Consider the following 18,550-nt stretch of genomic DNA (forward strand, 5'->3'; position numbering starts at 1 on the left):
ATCCAAAGGCTATAGTAGGGGCCTTACAGAGGCTGTAGTACAAGGCTACATGAGGAGTTTTACAAGCTTATGATAAAGACATTTGGGCTAGACATTACAAGGCTAAAAAAGTCAGTAAAAAATAGGATCAAGGACCGTGAGGCCCTTGCAGTTTTTAGCATTTCTTTTGACATAGATCTTCGATTCATTGCAGTTCTTCTTGTCTAGCTTCCTGTACTTGTACTTCACTTTGTTTTCCACTTCAAAATCTTCATGATTTTTTTGCTTCTTCTTCTTATTCTTGTTCTTTTGGTCCTCTTGATCTGCTTCTTCATTGACTTTGCTTGCAATAGTTGCATCAGTCTTTATGTCCATGTCCCCCTTAAGTAAAGGTATCATTATCTTTGAGGCAACATAAATGTCTTCAAAATCTTCAAATAAATTCATTGATTGCTATTCAAAACAAGTAAATCCATCCATCCTTGCAAGCGGAATAAACAAGTCTTCCATGTAGTTGAATTGAGCAACAAGAGTAATGTTACTCTTCATGAGAAGCATCTTCATAAAAGACTTGATTTTGGTCATTCCCATGATGGAAATAAGCTTCAAATGATTGAGAATAACCAGCAATGAGTTGATCTTTGTATGTATCAAAAGACACAAGCAATGGCAGTGAAGTATCAAAAGATACTAGTTTGAAATTTGATGTTTGTTGCTCGAGTTTGACTTGATGATCTTCAAAAACTCTTCATAGCTTCCCCTCCTTGTTGATTTGATGGTTGAATACTTGCTAAAAACTTCAGATTAGAGTGTCAGAGAGTGAACTAGAGAGAGAGAAAGAGGAGAGAGAAGACTGCAGAAGAGAGAGAAATATTGCAAGAAGAGAGAGAAGAAGAGTGACAAGGAGAGAGAAAGACTAGATTTGGAGAGAGAAAGACAAGAAAGAGGGAGAAGCCATAGAAGTTGTGAGCAAGATGGGAGAGGACTGTAATTGTATTAATGTGTCAAAAAGATATGAAAAATAACATGTCCTCTCCTTTTATATCAATGCCAGTGTGACATGGCATAATATCAATATTATTTACACTAAATCCTTATTCCGACAGGAGAGAGAGAGAAAGAAGAGAGAAAGGGACTGCAGAAGAGAGAGAAGAGGTGCAAGAAGAGAGAGAAAGACTGCATAGAGGAGAGAGAAGGAGAGTGAAAGGAAGTGACAAGGAGAGAGAAAGACTAGGAGTAGAGAGAGAAAGAAGAGAAGAGGAGAGAGAAATGGCTGGGAGCCATGGAAGGATAGGAAAGAAGGCGAAGAAGGTGAAAGGACAGATGTATATTCATAAATTGGTCCCATGCCAATGTCCACACCTTTTATACCTAGGTCAGTGTGACACTAGGTATTTCCCTCCATTACAATCCATCCCCACTCAAAATAAAGTTTTTGTCCTCAAAAACAAAGATTGGACTTATTGGTATGGCCAGGTAGTGGGCTATAGAGTACTACTTTATACATCGTTACAAGTGGGAAAAGATAGTTGGGGGGGTTGCAGAGTACTACTCTACTCAGCATTATAAAGGAGAATATGGGTATGGTGGAGAACAATCTCATGTGAAATTGGGGCATAGAATTGTGGATATGATGTATATGACATGTGCAAATTGATAGCATATGAGTTTGGCCTCCAATTCTTGACAATTAGGGGTTGACAAACGGTGGACAACATGTTGTCTAGAATAGGCTTGCTAGAGAAAACTGGTCATAACTTCCTATGGGCATCTCCGATTGAGGCGTATGATGTGTCAAAACGAAGCTCGTTGAGGGTACTTTCAGCCAGGTAGGTCATGCAAGGGTGCACTTAATGCAAGCCCAAAACTATTCGAAAGTAGATGGCTGTCTACTACAAAACAGGCCCAAATTGAGTCGTCTTCAGCCAAGGTTGCCGCCTCAAGGTGAGGGGACTACACCGGGGAGTGCTGATGTAGATAGAACTTTCTTTCAACCCTCGGGATCAAATGGATAACCTGCATGGTAAGCATCACCAGCGTGCAGGTCATCCATACAAATGTGGGTCTCAGCACTGCCACACCGGGATCAAAAGGAAAGTGGTGATCCCTTCCATGCAGTGGATTATCATTCATGAGTGAAGCTGGAATGATCATGATTGTTGACTTTTGCATCAAGTCTCTGATGAGCATCATATGATTAAACTTGGCATGTGCATGGATACTGTTGGAAACATACAGTGCTGCATACTTTGAAAATTTTCCTGCATCATTCCCGATGTGTTGCATGTCCATGATCCCAGCATTCTTGGCAATTACCGGGCATACAAACACAACATCCTTGGACTGAAGGGTCTCCTCATGGGGCTGCAATGGAATGTCCACTTGATCAGCGATCTGCTCATGATCTTCATGATCCACTATGTCATCCGCTTGTTCGTCTTCCTCTTCATTGTTCTCATCATTCAAAATCTCTAAAACAATTGCTAGTTTAGCATTCCTTTTCTTGCATGTATCCTTGTGATTGGAGGACATAGGCTCAACACATCGGTAGCATAGTCCTTGAGCATGTAGTCATCTTATATCAGCATGGGTGAGAATCTTTCCTCGAGTAACATCATGCTGCCCCCCAACATATTGATCACAAGAAAACTGTTCATAGACATCTACATCATGCATAGAGTGCTCATCATCTACATGCTGCTTGTGATCATATGCACCACACTACTTGTAATAGGGTGGTTGTCCACACTCACTCCTGCACAATTCGATCAATGATTGCATAGAGTCCCCTTCAGCTTCTGCATCAGTCCTAGCAATTAGATCAATCAGCATGTTCTTGTGTTGTACGTGATCTAGGCCTTCTCACAAAACAATATTGCCATAGAGGTTTACAAGAGCCTCCACAATACATTGTTGTACCAACTGAGGGGTATTAAGTGTTAATTGTTGTACAAGTACCCACTCAACCAGAACAACATCTACTATTTCTGCAGCCATCATTGTATCATCAAATATCATGAGCGCATGTGCCAATGCAACCATCATATCAATCATTCCAGCATCAAGCTTGCTGAACATAAATTTCTCTATGGTACTTTTGATGACCTTTCCATATGCACACTGCTGCCCATGAGAGTAAGCATGAACATCATACATATAGGCATGGTGCTGCGCAAAACCACATGATGGCTGCTATTCGTGCATGGATTGAAGCCCATATGGGGGCCCTTTGCTCTCTGCATGCATTCCATACAATCCAAAATCACTAGGAATAGGTGATGCATGGTTGCCATTGTTATCTTTGCAACGTATTGACAATAAGACCTGCCCAATGGCAACTCAAGCACAAGTTCCTTGAGACTTTCCAAAAGCACCTCTCATTTCTATCTAAAGCCTATCAGCTCCAGCACAAGAAAGCATCTTGTTGATGTGGAGGACGTGAAAAGGATGCACCCTCACTCTCAGATGGAAGGCATCTTTCCCAGCATACTTGGTCATGTACTGGGATCGTCTCCAAGGACAAGCAAATGCCTGGATCTCTTGAGATCGCGACCTTCTTGGGTGAGCCTGTGCCTACGTACTTTTATAATCTTCTTTCTCTTCTGCTTCTCCTCAGAAGAGGAATATGACATTAGCTTTGATAGTCTTTGACTAACCAAGCTATCACGCACACTTACATTGACTGCTACTGCTCATTCGATGGAGCTATTTGCGATTTCTTCATCAGCATCACGATCCTCTTTCTCTTTTTTACCTCTTTTAAGAGATCTCTGGCCTTGCTTGCTGCTTGATGTCAATAGATGTAATGGGATGTTTATCGATAGCGGAGGAGACCAGGAGTTACATTGACCTTTCCTGCAGATGTCATGGCTTTCTTTGCCTCCTCTATGTCTTTGGCTGATGCTTCCCCCGTAGCTTCTTCCTTGGGTGTGGTCATATTTTCACCATCAGTTTTAGTGTCAGGCTTTACATTCGTCGTCGTCACCTGAGTGTCACTTGTCACAACATTGTTTGCCGGGGTAGAATCAGCAGCTGCAGCAGCAGCCTCCACAACTGTGGTCATTTCTGCGATTGGAGTGGAAGGCTTTGATTCCGTTAGTGTATCTATTGTGCTGGTGACTTTAGGACTAGATGATACTATTGAAACTGACAGAGTAGCAGGAGCAGAAACCGCAACTGGCTCATGGGCTACAGGCAATGAAGGATTTGCTGCTTTCTCCTGAGCTAACTTCATTTCCTTAGGCATTGTCCATTTTGATTGCTTCGTTGTTTTATTGTAGTAGTACTTTCTTCCATCAGTAGTCGTAAACTCTTTCCAAACACAGTAGCAGCATAAGCTCGCTCAAGTGGGGACATTAGCTCAAAATGTTTTTCCCAAACTGATAACCTTGTTCTTTTATTGTAATAATACCTTCTACCATCAGGAGCAGTATGCTCTTGCCAATCTGAGGACCCTGCAGATGTGGGAGGGATAGACGCGGAGGTTGTACTCGATGGCATAGAACTTGGTTGAGTAATATTCATCACTGGAGGAGGACTAGAGACAGGAATTGGATTGGACATTGCAGGCCAAGGCTGTGCATTAGCCTGTGTGACTTGAACAGGCTGTTGTGCTTGCTGTGGAGTTGAACCTTGCATCATTGGTGGTGCAACCCCAAATGTGAAGTCATTGGAGAATGGTCATGGTGCATCCTTGCAACCGACAAATCATCTAGGGGAGGGCGGAATTTTGCAGCAAGTTGAGTCCTTGGAGCTTGTTGTTTTAGAAAAGGTAGATGATTTACTACCTTTAATGGAGGCTACCAAGCCTAACTAGCACTGCTGCACAACAACCTGCCACTGGAATTTTTGGAGCAACATCAAGTCCTTTTGGAGGGACGTCCTGCTGTTTCGCCATTTGGACCCCAAAGTACCCCTGCTTTGCTGCGGGGGAAGATCTGAGGTAGCGGCCATGGCCATGGTTTGTCAAACAAACGGAAAAGGGCACTTTACAATGAAGATGGAGGGGTCAATTTTCACTTGCAACTGATCGCAGGTCAATAATGTCCGTGTCGGAAGCTTCTGCACATATCGTGCCACAAGAAATTTCCAGGCCTTGATCTTCTGCAGTAGATCTAAATTACACTGTGAGACGTTGCAGAAAAATTCAGGGTCCTGATCGTCTGGAGCACATGGGAGATGGCACTCAGGTATCCATATTGCAGACCCCTCTCCTTGCTGGTTCGGAGTGTAATAGACATGGTACAGCTCTATCAGCTTTGATTTTGTTCTAGAGAATAGTTGAAGGGAAATCGTTCAAAATATGGAGAATCATGGGCAGAAGCATGTATGCTGGAGTAGCGGCTGTAATAGCCAGCCTGCTCTTGTGCAGAACAAATATAACTGTGAGCACTCAAGATGAATCAAATAATGTCGACATGACCATTTTCAATGAATATATGAACATCAACTTATCACTGGTAGTTCAATTGTTGCCTCTCAACCTTAGCCTGTGGCACAACAGTCCCAGACTTGTACAGAATGCTGCTATCTTGGTACAGCTGGAAGCTAGTGATCATGTGTGGTATAACAGTCTTAAACTTACATAATATGCTGCTACTCTATCACTAGAGCAAGCTTTGAGGCCCTGTGCACAAATGTTATTGCAGCCAGATTGTCAACTCTTGCAACTTCCCTGCCAATAAAACATGCATTTGACTCAACAAAGACTCTGCTTAGTCAGTCCATAACTCTATCGCATGATAGTATTCTAGTTACTCTTCCTCAATCAATTCAGTGGATTGCATTCCAGCAATCTTATCAAAGAACTAAACCTTCATACAAGGATATGAACCTGTCATGGAGCTGAATGATTGCCTTGTCATGGAGTTGTTGTTGTGACCAGTTACTTCTGCCACATCTTAAACCATTGGTTTAAGCATGTCTAATGGTACAACAAATGAGGAAGCCTTCTCACACTTATTTAGTTTGCAAACACCTATCCCAACAATATAATCTCTATTTCAGAATTTGAATCAAGTATGAATGGTATTGATCTACAAGTGATCAATGCCAAGGACTCACTAAAAGAGCATGCTACATCAACTTCATGTTTCCCATCTTACTACTGATCTATCATCCAAATGTTCCATCAAAACCACACCATGTGAATTGGCATTGCTTAGTATATCAGTGTCAGAAATTGCATACCTGTCATCAAAATTGCTGCATGGACTGCATCATGTGGTTCACTCCATGGCCGTAGGGACTATTAAAGCAGAAGTTCCAAAACCATTGAGTACTTTTCCTAACTCTGCTATACTCAGAAATGAAATAGCTCAACCACTTTGGTGTTTAGAAGTTGAGAAAACTGTATCCCAGAAACAATGGCCTCCAATCTCAAGATCCCTTACATGTTGATTTGAGTTCTCAAATAACTCAACCAATCCAGTCTTCAGAAGCTTAGAGTTGGATTCTCAGTCATAAATTGGCATACAAACAGAGCAAAAACTGGAAAGAGATGCTATATTGTCAGCACCTTATTCAGGATCTCAATGACCCCAACCATGCCTCATTTTGAAAGAATAGACACTCACAAAACCATAAAATCCAGCCATCTGACAGCAGGCAACCCACCATAGCTTCTGCTGTCCTGCCTCAAAAAATCCACAAGCTAAAGCATCTGCAGAGTATGCTTGCTCAAGATGCAAATTGGGCACTGGAGTCTATCCAAAAGGAAGTTGAATGTCTTCGCTTGACTCAGGTTGGTATGAATCAAGAAGCTACCAAGAGTGTGGCTAAGTGGCAGACAGAAATCCACGAGATCAAGTCCCATGTGACTATCCAATCACCAAGGATCTCATCATTGAAGAGAACAAGAAAAGCATCTGACATCTTATAATTCACCACAAGGGATAGGAAACACAACTGGTCCTCTTGCTAGCCCTGTGTATGGGATGTCACCAGAAAGTCCTACTGCATATTAGAGTGCTCCTTATGGGTAGTTTTGTCACTGAACATTCCTTTGCAAGCAAGAGTGCCTTCAGGCAACCTATCAGACAAATACATATGCATCCTCAGGGCATCCAAGTTTTGCATACAAATCCGTAAGGGCAATCCCTGCAATTTCTCTGTCCAATTTCTCTGTCAGACAAACACATATGTATCCTCAAGTCTGGACAGGCAGCAGCACTCAGTTGGCTTCATTAACTGAGCAGCCTCCTTCATCAACTGAGAACAAGTCAGCGTTGAGAACAAGGAAGCTTGAGTCACGTAATAAGAAGGAATTGTTAGAGGCTCCTCTGCAGAGGTCCAAGAGGTGACGTGCGGAGTATCTTGGGCAGAAAGGAGGCTGTCAAGGTGCCTGCCACAACAGTCGGCACAGGATGAAGAAGCATGGGGATCGATTATGCCAAAAGCTCACGAGATGCTGGAGACAATTTCTATGCTCAAGGCGCACAACACTGATGCTGGTCCGTGACTTTGCAGCATGTAGTATTAATCAGCAGACAGTAACCTCTCTTCCATTTGAGGAGCTGGCTACTCAAATTACATCTCCAAACACTTTGCATAGTGTAAAAGCTCTATTAGCGTGTCTTGAGAGCCGTTTTCTGCTGTCATCAGCAAGCAGTTCTAATGTTGCCAAAATTGATCATCTTCTGAAACGATTGTCTCCGCCTAACAAAAAAAACTGGAAGTTCAGGTAGTGGAGGCCGTATGAATCATAGAAGCCATTCACAAATATCAGTGAAAGGTTCAATCTGACAAAGAAGAAGCAAAGCCAGTGAAACCGTCTGTAACTGCGACAAAGGTGAGAGCACCTCCTGTTCTTCTTCGTCGACTCCCTATGTGTGGAGATTACTGCTCAGAGGATGGCTTATTTGAGAAGCAAATGGACACGCAGACTGCTTCTACTACAGCATTGGATCACAAAGACCATCCTGTGCCAGTTTCTTCTACAAATATTTGGAATAATTAGGCATTATGGTCTCTATTGCTCACTTGGACATGGCAAAAATGCTCAGATCTCCAATCTCCCTGGAGGTAAGAAGAAAGTTGTCGATCCTTTCTCCGAGAAAGACTGGTATGATGGGACAGCTCCCTCAATCTTCACTCAACGATCCATTGGAAAGACCCTGGTTACAAGGACACAGGAGACCAAGATTGCAGCTGATGGATTGAAAGGACGAGTGTTTGACTGCTCACTTGCTGATCTTCAACAAGATGAAGATCAGTCAACAAGGAAGATAAAGCTCTAAATACTGCTGTATGTGGTGCTTGATCTGAAGCTTAGCAAGCAAGGAAATGTCCCATGCTATCCATTGTAGCAGAGAGATGAAGATCCTGACAAGAAATGGAGTAGAGATCTTGGTTGCACCATGAAATCTTGAAGAGAAGCTTGAAAGTTGAAGAAGAAGAAGACTCACTTTTGGAGAGTAATCCCATTTAGACCTCTGTCAAGTCCTGTAGTGACCTCCTTCACCCAAAGCCCCTAAAATTTTACCTCAAAGTTGAAAACGAGCTGTCATTTTTGGTCTCCTTGCCTCCAAATTTAACTGAGCCTCCTACCATAGCTTGTGTGGAATCCAAGAAAGTTGTCAACACCTTGTGGTACTCCATTAATTTTTCTTACAGCTCCTGTATCTATTTGACTAGGGTTTTTTATCTCTTTTTTATTGAAAACTACAATTAGATATGAGGAAGGAGAGAGAAGACTGGATCAAAGAGCGAAGCTCTGATACCACTTGTCAGAGAGTAAACTAGAGAGAGAGAAAGAGGAGAGAGAATACTGCAAAAGAGAGAGAAAGACTACAGGAAGAGAGAGAAGAAGAGTGATGAGGAGAGAGAAAGACTAGATTTGGAGAGAGAAAGATAGGAAAGAGGGAGAAGCCATAGAAGTTGTGAGCAAGATGGGAGAGAAGGACTATAATTGTATTAATGTGTGACATGACATAATATCAATATTATTTACACTAAATCCTTATTCCCATATTCTTACATAGAGTGGCCTTGGCTTGATTTAAGTGGCAGGAGAGAGAAAATGAAGGAAAAATGAGTTGGAAGGTAAGTGGCTATGGCTGTCCTGTCAAAACAGGGACCAGCGAGACTGGTAAATGAGCTCCCATGAGCTCTATAGGTCGAATTTGCTCAAACCCTTTAACATGGAGGACCCTCACTAATGGATCTAACTCCCCCTAAGAGGGTTTGTACTCGTTTTGCCCGAGTTGAGAGATCTAAGCCTTCAAAGTGGTCGCTATCAAAACTGCACCTAGATTTGGAAAAATGCAAATGTCGGGCATGGTGTGCATCAATCTCCTTGATTTTTTGTGCCAAGAAGTTGCGTTGACCTGAAGAATAACTTTCGAGAAGAAAACTCAAAGAGATATGACCTAGTTGATGAGATATGGCTACTCCAACATAGGTAGGTAGGTGTTGTTCACACAGACATAATTATGGGAGCGACTTTGAAAAGACGCAATGCTGAAGCTATAGTTGCCCAATCTCAATGATTGAGGTGCCAAAGAGGAGCTCTGAAAGTAGAGAAACACTTCTCTAGAAGAAAGTTCAAAGAGATTTGGCCTGTGGAGAGAGATATAAAAGCTTCAAGCTGACAGGGTATTGCTGGCTATGGTTGCCATGGAAGTTTCATTGAAGGTAGGAATGATGAAGTTGGAGATAGGGTCTAGTACTCAAACTGAGCTGAGCAGAGATGGAAATGAGCTGAGAGAAGTTGTGGGAGCTTTCGCTCAACCGTCAAGACTCACGGACCGCTTATTGTTCCAAGTGTTCCAAGCGAGCTCTAATGGCTATCTCTCACCTAGCCGACGCGCCGTCGATCCTACGAGTGTAGTGAGCTTACCTTGATGCTTGATCGAGTACCCTCCTCTCTCTTGCACTCCGGTCGCTCCACGATTCTTGATGCTAGCTCAAGCATCCTCAAGCCTCCTCCATCTCCAAGCTCCATCCTCCATAGCCGCACGCGCAAGAGAAGAGAAGAGAAGAGAAGAGAAGAGAAGAGAAGAGAAGAGAAGAGAAGAGAAGAGAAGAAGAGAAGAGGAGATGGTGAAGAGCTTCACCCTCTTGATCCCTCACTCCCATGCACACTCACTCCCTCACACTCTCACACTCCCTCTCTCAAGAGCACACACAAGCAAGAAGGAGAGAAGAAGAGAGGAAAAAGAAGACTCTTTTTGCCACACACCAAAGAATGAGCTTCTCATTCACTTTTCAACTTTATATACAAAGCCCTAAATCCTTTTTGGGTGGTCATCCCCTTTTCCCTTTTTTACATGGCCAGCCGTAGCCTAGGCCCTTTTTCCCATTTCCCACCATTCTAATTTATCCTATTCCCAACTAATGCGTACACTTTGCATAGGAGCGAGCCTGGCGCTTTTTTACAAGGATTCGGGAGCGCTTCCACATTTTAATGGTGCGCCTTTTACTCTTTTGTTGTCTCGGGCCGACACTGAGACTTTCTGAGGGTCGTGCCCGAACATTTAAAATTTTCAGGGTCTGGTTACCGGTCAAGGCGCCTTTTTTGTTGTTTCCGTTTTTCCATTTTCCGCTCCTCTGTGTTGCGGGAAACACGGTAACATTACCCCCCTCCTAGCCAAGTGCCAGTCCCATGGCACTGCGGTGGGAAGGAGTGGCTAGTTAGGTCTGCTGTGCTAGGGGGAACTGGTAGGTGGATGACACTGCTTCCAAGGTGGTTGTGTGAATGAGAGGTGATTGAGTTTAATGACGATGACCAGGAGAGATTCCGGTGTGCTTTAGGCTTCATGAAGATGCTCGGCACCTTTCACACAGTTGTCGCATCCATTATGTAGCCGGTTGTCTCTTGAGCACCAGGAACGCTTGAAGCAATAAGCAATCCCTTAGGAGGGTGGTATTGGAGGGATCTATTCTGGAGAAGCTCCCCCCCAAACTCTGTCTTGACAAGGATATGGTTTGTCTTCGTATTGAAAATCTGTGTCTTTGATTTGAAGATCTTTGTCTTTGTGTTGAAGGTCTTTAGTACTACGTTGAAGATCTTCAAATCTGCCTTGAAATTCTTCAAGCTTGTGGAATCAATAAGCGATCCGTAGATCTTGAGGCATTGGGCATCCATCCTGGGAAGATGAGGTTCCAAGATCTATGCCAATGGCAGATCTATCTTGACTTGGTTCAATCATGATAGCCATCAGCAGGCAGATGGCTGGACACTAGCACATGGGAAAAGTTTTGGTTATTAAAGGATGCCGTGGGTGATCCTCTTCAGCGGAGTAGCCATTTCTTGAAGCTCAAACATAACTTGCAAGAAAAGTTGTGCACTCTCTAAGGGGTGTGTCTGCCTCTCCGTGTAGTGCGTGGTGCCCGTGGCAGTAGAACTGGGAGGTGGGTCTAACCTTGGGCAAGCCCTTGGTAATGTCCCACACTTGAGGACCCAGTTTGTGTGTCGTTGGAGGTGCGGTGCAGGTCTTAGGGTGATAGGTCTGAAAGTCCTGCCCTTGATGTGCCCTAAGCGTGAAGTGGGGAAGGGGCTGGGGAGAACCCTAGGTGCAATGACGGCAGTGCACGATGCGGCGAAGGGGAGTTGCAAGTGGATCTTGCAAAGGCCTCTCTCGCTTATCTTGGCTTAATAGTAGATGCATCCCTTGGCTTTGCTATACTTTGATGTTGTCTCTTCTTTTCAGTTCACCCTGTTCTTTGGTTGCCTTGTGGCTTGCTTTTTCTTCTTCTGCTTCTTTTATATATATATATATATATATATATATATATATATATAGAGGCTTATACATGGATACATGTGATACAAGGGCATGACGGGAGTTTACTCCTCGTCATCCGACTGGCGGGTAGAGGATGGTGGAGGGTGGGGGGCCTTGTTAAGGAATCTGCGACTCAACAAGTAGCCTTTGAGATTGAGGCGGGTTTTGAGAGTGGTGGTGGAAAGGAAGGGGTGGTTGCACTGGGTGAATTTGCTATCGCTCATATCTTCGAGCAGTGCAACACAGAAGGATGGCAAAAGAGTAGCGTGCATCATGAGGCGAGTCATGGTACTGCTATCTATGGCATTGGGGTCGAAGTAGAGGGGTGGGAGGTGGCGTTCTTGAGGTGCAGGCTCTTGGTGGACTAGGACCCTAATTAGTCTAAGATAATTAGAAGTGGTTATGAAGGCCGGGTTGGGACAGGAGGTGAACTCGCTAAGAAATCTATTCTATAGAGCTGTACAAATCAGGGAGGGTAAAGAGAAGGGCGTCCTTATGGGAGGTGCTATTGGCGTTATAGATAATGGAAAAGTCAAACTTACCGTGGATGGACGGATTAAAGTCAACACCTACCCTTCGAGGATACGGCATGAAAGTGGGGTCGTTTCTCTCAAAAGGGAGGGTGTTACAAAACGCCATCGAAGCCTCAAGGTTGAGGTCAAAAATACGTCTTCTCCAGGTGGGTTGGCAATTATAGCCTTCCACTGATCTAGGCACCTGGAGGACTTTATCCTGCCAAAATTCGCGGTCCTCGGCTCCCCAAGCAGTTGGGTTGGCCTCTGGCTCCGCTAGCCACTTGGCCTTGAGCCTTGCACCCATAGCGATTACGTTGTTTACAAGTTGAATGGGCATTACTCTGTTTAATGTAGTGGGAAACTCAAAGCTCAAGTCGAAGGGATCGCGGCCACATTCCTGATGTTCCCAGGTAATCAACTCTGCATGGAATTTAGCGGGAAGATTCTCAGGGCGCGGTAGGAGAGGGGCAGGTTGTCTTAGAACAGGTCTAACGTTCAGCTTTTTCCTTGCATTCTTTGCCATTTCTCTCTTGCGGTTAGCCTAGGATGCTTTCCTCTCAGCAGACGTGTCAGGGGGCTGCACTTCCTCTTGTTGTGGAGGAGGGGGTGGTGGGACATAGTCCTCCTCCTGAGGTCCCAGATCAAACTCTAGTTCACCCCCCTCTGCTTGCACGTCTTCTTGTACCTTTGCCTCTGTGAAGCCGAGTTCGTCTATTTTCTGCGCCGTCAGGCCTACATGTGCAAGATATCTTCTTTGCTCCTCCAGGCTCTGCGGCGGGCCTCCTAGCTGCAATGGCACATGCAGGCCTGCTGTTAGGGCTTTGCGTGCAATTGCTAGCTTCCTTTGCAGCTGATCATTGGCCTCGTTTCCTTTCGGTTTGGTGGAGTGGAGCAGCGTGTTGAGGAAGATGCACTGTTGGGCTATCATGGAGAGCTGGGCCGCCTCTGCCTGATTCTCAGCCAACACCCCATCTCCTTCCGCTTTGGTCAGCTGGCGTGCCAAGTCTCGTATTCTCCCTTCATTGTGATCAGCCCATTCTTTTGCTCTTTTTCCCATATCTTCCAGGCTCTCCCCCTGATGGAGGATCATAGCCATAAGTTGTTGCTGCTGGTCCTCGAGCTCGCGGTGTAGGCGGGACTGCTCCTGGCGTTCATCGGCGATCTGTGCGTTGAGCTGGTCCAGCTTCACCTGCATCCTTTGCACCTGCTCTCCTCTTAACTGGTCCAGCTCTGCAACCTCCTGCTGTCTAATCTTCTCCAGCTGGTTCTGTGCTTCCAGGTTGACTGCCGAGAGTTGGTCATTTTTACGCCGCAGGTGAGCATTGGTCTCCCTCTCTCCATTGAGGCGTTCCATTAAGATTTTTCTTCTTCCTTCCCAAGCAGCGTCACGTTCCTTCAGGGCTTTTGATTCTTCTGCATCCTTATTGTTGGCTTTTTCCTTTAGCGCAGCAATCTCCCTTTGGTATTCTGTTATCTGCTTTGTTTTCTCCAGCTGGAGAGCGGCTCGTGATTCTCGTTCTGTTGCCAGCTCCTCCATGGCTATTCTCTTTTCTTCCTTGGCCCTTTCTAGCTGCAAGAGCAGCTCCTTAACATATTCGTCATATTGGCCTGCTGGAGGTGGGGGATGGGACATGGTGGCAGTGGTGATAGGGGCTTCTGTTTTCTGCCTCTTTAGCTCTGGCCTTGGCTCCATATCAGCCGTGGCTGCCCTCTTGACTCCTGACGCTGGGGTGGCCATGCCCGCTTCTCTTGCCAACTCCCTTTCCACTAGGAATTGTAACCAAGTGACCATATTGGTCTCATCAACTTTTGGAGTGGAGCCTTGGGTGGTGGTGGCAGTGGGCGTCGTCATGATGAGAGTGGCTGGCGTGGAAGGTATGAAGAGGGGGGGAGTTGGCATCATCGATTCTTTGCATTTTCCTTCTGCTGGGGGCGGGGGTGTGATTTTCGGCACACTGGTACCAGAACCAGGTGCCTCTGTTTAGTGTGGGTTCTCTGCACCTTCCTCGTCTCTTTTGTGCTGCTTCTCAATGGAGCGACGGGTGGCCAGCGCTATTTCTAACTTCAACTAGTTGAAGGCTCTCGTCTCCACCGTGAGGCCGTACTTCGCTTGCTTCTCCTCCGAGAAGGGGAGCTTGCCCGCTTTGTCCTGGCTTGCCATGATCAATGCCTGCAAGTTCAACCATTTTCACTATTAGTGCTTTTTGACAAATAACTTTCTGAAAGAAGAAAAGCGTAGCAGATTTTATTGAGTATAGCCTTAACTTTTCTTTTCAGACTTTTACCATTACATCTTACCATTGCATTTCAAATTTTATTGACATTCCATACTTGGTTTACTTTTTAAATTCCACCTTACGATTTCACCTTATTCCCTCCCCCTTTGGAAAGAGAAGAATTCGTCCCAGGATTGGAGGTTGAGAGGACAAGGGCGTTCAGCATAAAGGGCATCGGTCTATTTGCACAGGAGCCATGCATAGAAGTTGGGGTTGTACTCTAGCTGAGCCTCCCGGTCTAATTCGAATGGGCGGATACCCACGTGCGTGACGTATGTCAGAACATTGGTTAGGAGATCGCTAGAATCGATTCAACTTGCAATGTGGAGCTCTTCCTCTGTTAAGAGGCGGTCAAGGTAGGGATGCCCCTTGATGTGCTCTTCCATGGCTCGGCCACGTAGAGTAGTTAATACTCGATACGAGGTTGGCGCGACGTAGGTGGGGTCGTACTCTGCTGTTTTGATTGCACGGCGCTGCTCAGCGTTGGTCATTATGCGGCACCCCTCAACTTCCCATTGCAGCCTAAGAGTGTACCAACGCTTAAAAAACGTGGAGTCTGTATCAGCGAGCTTGGATAACTCGGTGGTTTCCTGATCAGTGATAGCAGAAGTGGTTCGCTGATCATAGGATGTGATGAGACGTTGTTGAATGGCTTGCTCTTTGGAGATCTCGTTGTTGAGCAATTCAGCAGCGCGAGAAGCTTTTGCAAATGCGAATTCAAAAGTCTCCCAAGAGCAAGGCATATTGCGCACTTCTGTTGCAAAGGGTTCTTCTAATAGACCTAAGTCCAAGTGATCATAGCTAAGGGCTAGCGACACGAAGGTGGCATCAAGTTGTTTAATGCATTCCACCACATCATCCCCGGTGTCCTCAACAAGGTCAGTGGCTAGCGCTAGAAAGGATTTTCGTTCATAGGAGGGCGTAAGGCCGACGGATGGCCGAGGTTTGTTAGAACTAGAGGCCTTGACAATACATAGTTGCAGTTGGGAGTTTCCTTGAGCCTGTCGTTGGGCTGCTTGGAATATGGGTGGGTTAGGGTCAGCCACGACAGCTGGACTACTGCAGTCAACTTTGCTTTGGGGAGTCAGATTGACTTGGTCAGATGATGCCTCCTGTGACGGTGGCTGTTGCTTGGGCCGATAGGTTTGTGCGACTCTCTTGGGCCGAAGCGTAGATGAGTCAGATGGCTGGGGCTCTGGAGAGCACTGGGGCCTATGGTTTTGAGGTGTTGTGGGACATGGTCTGATTAAGCTTGAGGGTGGTGCATGAATAGTGCCTTTGGCCGTGGGAACCTTAGGGATCCACAACCAGGTATTTCCCTCGTAGTAGCCTTGCACATGCAAGAGGGCTTTAGGGATCCATCTTTGCTTGATCACGTGGCGCTTCCTGTGATTGAGTCTTGGCCTCCTAGGTTTAGAGATAGAAACGGCGACTCTGCACTTGCCGAGAAGTGCGTATGATTGAGCTCCATATGGGTTTAATTTGGCAGTTGTGGGTTGAAGTAGTGGTTTGCCAAGTTGGATCCAATGATTGTGGGTTAAGACATTGAAGTCTGCTCCCTCGTCGATCAAGGCATTGAAAGCGCATGTTTGCTTGGCAATGACCGTGACGCGGAGGTAAGCGGGTTCTACGGCTTCCTCATCCTCTTCGTTGCTTTCGGTGATTGTAGCTACCCGTAATTTGACCAGTGGTTCTAACAATGGTGGCTCGTGCCAAGGATGCGTGGGAGGGTAGTACTTCTTGACACGACTGCCATTGAAGAAAACCTATTCCCTCACCGTCTAGTGTCTTAAGCTCGACATTGCCGGTTCAGCTAATCACACAAACCTTGAAGGGTCCAAGACCTCTGAATTTCATTTTTTGCCTATGCCCCTTAACTGAGTAAAGGAGCACTAAGTCACCCTATTCAAACTCGCGTTGCTTGACATGCTTGTCAAACCAGCTCTTGCGTTGGGCTTTCTCACAGATAAGTGCGTGGGTGGCTAGAAGACGAGTCTCTGATAGGCGTTCAAGCTCGACCAGGCGTTGCGTCCATGCCTCCTTCCCTTCCCATCATTCTTGAAGTGCTATTCTCAGACTAGGAACGAAGAATTCTAATGGTAGAATTGCCTCAGTTCCATAGGTCAGCCTAAAGGGGGTTTGGTTGACAGCCGTTTTATATGCTGTACGGTAGGCCCACAAGGCTGCCATCATCTTGTTGTCCCAGTCGCTGCGTGAGGCTGAGACTACTTTAGTCATGACATTGATGAGAATCTTGTTAGTTGATTCTGACTGGCCATTCGCCTGAGGGTAGTATGGTGAGGATTTGCGATGGATAATGAGAAAGGTGGATAGGAGATGTGCTATCACTTCATTGATGAAGTGTGTGCCTTGGTCACTAACCAGTTCGATGGGGCAGCCGAAGCGCGAGATCACTTGCTCCCATAAGAACTTGGCAGTCGTCCTAGCATCGTTTTTTCGTGTGGCTCTTGCCTCTGCCCATTTTGTGAGGTAATCCGTGGCCACAACGATGTACTTAGCTTGTGAGTATTGCGTCGCAAGACTGATGGGCCCTATAAAGTCGATTCCCCATTTTTCGAAGGGTTGGCGATCAATAATTGGGGTCAGCTCCATTTGATCCTTATGAATCGGGACTTTTGTCCGTTGGCACTCATCACAATGCTTGACGAATCGCTTAGCATCGCGAAAAAGTGTGGGCCACCATAGTTGAGACTACAGCACCTTCCGTGCCGTTGTGTCTCCACTAAAGTGTCCTCCCACGATGTCGTTGTGCGCCTCTGAGAGCACATCGTGCATCTCATGCTCACACATGCATCCACGCAGCAATTCGTCTTGCCCTAGCCTATAGAGTTGGCCTGCAATCAGCTGGTAGGGCTCAATCTTCAGGATCAAGCGCCTAAGTCGGGCTTTTTCTATTGGTCACTCGGGTAGTCCGTGTTCGAGCACTTGGACTATGTCATCTGCCCAATATGGCGTTAAATCAGCCTTAAATAATTCTCTCGCTGGACAGGTGGAATAGGTGGGCGTCAGGTAACTCGTCAACAATGCCTTGTCCAGCGGTTTCTCCTGTGGGGATGCGTGACATGTGTTCAGCCATGTAATGCTATTTTCCCTTTCGTACTACCACGGAGAAGTCGAACTCTAGAAGTAGGAGGAGCCATCGAGCTATGCGCCCTGTAGCACAAGGTTTGTTTACTAAATAGAGTAGGGCTTGATGGTCCACGAAAAATATGAAGGGAGTGGCTAATAGATAATCCTGGAATTTCTTCACATCGAACACCATTGCTAATCCCTCCCTTTCTGTTGTCGAGTAGTTCATCTCCGTCTCAATGAGTTGTCTACTAGCAAAGGTCACTGGATAATCTAAATTGTGCTCACCAGGTTGGCACAACACTGCCCCCACGGCAAACTTAGAAGCATCGATGTGCACATGGAAGGTAATGGTCCAAATCTGGGGCTCGTAGAATTGGTGCTGTTGTTAGAGCCTTTTTCAATTCTTCGTACGCTCATTGGCATGCCTCGGTCCACTCGAAGACAATCAGCAGCTTGTACAATGGTCTGGCGATCAGCGCGTAGTTTAGTACAAACTGCTGATAGTATCTTGTATGGCCTAAGAAGCATTGAACTCCCTTGTAGTTAATTGGGGGTAGAAAGTCAACAATAACCTTGACCTTCGAGAAGTCAGTGGCAATGCCGTTCTTTGATACCACGTGCCCTAAGATGCATCCGTGCTTTACCCAAAATTGACACTTCAAGGGGTTCAAGGAGAGACGATATAAGCGACACCGTTCAAAGACTGCACGGAGTTTGTCTAAGTGTTCGATCTATGTCGAATGGACACACAAGTCGTTGACAAAGACCTCTAACTCCTTGCGAAGCATGTCCTTAAAGATAGAGCACATGAGACGTTGAAAAGTGGCGGGGGCATTGGTCAACCCGAAGGGCATGACTATTATGCAAAGACGCCCCATTCAGTGGCAAAGGTGGTCTTGTGCCTGTCCGCAGGATGCACTTGCACCTGGTTGTACCCTGAGAAGCCGTCCAAAAAATTGTA

General features: G+C 45.7%; 1 protein-coding gene across 1 annotated transcript in view; it reads right to left on the bottom strand.

The window, feature by feature from the left end:
* LOC148024620 (uncharacterized) overlaps positions 1 to 8,374 on the bottom strand; it is a 164,352-nt gene extending 155,978 nt beyond the window's left edge. The window contains exon 1 of the mRNA XM_087694248.1: positions 6,169 to 8,374. The gene's annotated coding sequence lies outside the window, so the exon portion shown is untranslated. The remainder of the gene's footprint in view (positions 1 to 6,168) is intronic.
* Between the last annotated feature and the right edge of the window lie 10,176 nt (positions 8,375 to 18,550).

Source organism: Lygodium microphyllum, chromosome 15 (genome assembly GCF_053477565.2).
Source record: "Lygodium microphyllum isolate KBCC chromosome 15, Lygodium_microphyllum_v1.1.10, whole genome shotgun sequence".
NCBI classification, from domain to species: domain Eukaryota; kingdom Viridiplantae; phylum Streptophyta; class Polypodiopsida; order Schizaeales; family Lygodiaceae; genus Lygodium; species Lygodium microphyllum.